Source organism: Trachymyrmex cornetzi, unplaced genomic scaffold (genome assembly GCF_001594075.2).
Source record: "Trachymyrmex cornetzi isolate Tcor2-1 unplaced genomic scaffold, Tcor1.1 scaffold513, whole genome shotgun sequence".
Taxonomy (NCBI): Eukaryota; Metazoa; Arthropoda; class Insecta; order Hymenoptera; family Formicidae; genus Trachymyrmex; species Trachymyrmex cornetzi.
Window position 1 is genome coordinate 104,852 of NW_017299822.1, and position 404 is coordinate 105,255.

Genomic DNA, 404 nt, shown 5'->3' on the forward strand with positions numbered 1-404 from the left:
CCCTGGCCGCAGCCCGTGACCGACGAGCTACGTCCGCGCAAAGTAAGGTCGTTTCAATATATAAACCTTAACTTTGATTGGTTCCACTCATGGTTTGAGTCTTCATCAGCAATCTTTCACCCTAGCGAAACGATTGGAGTATCCCTTACGGAAAAAACTCTTAAAATTTGAGTGTTTACACTTTAATAAACACTGAAAAAATACACGCAAGGTAACACACAATTAATGATTATTTTGGACGCTCAACCTGAGTATAACTCTCAACTTGAATGTTATTGATGACTTGAATGTTGAGTGTTAATCTGAGCTTGATAGTTAACTTTAGTGTCAGCGTGAAATCACACGGTGCGGAAAATGATTGCGGAACAAAGAATGCGTCATTCAGCGGACTCAACAGTTGAGTG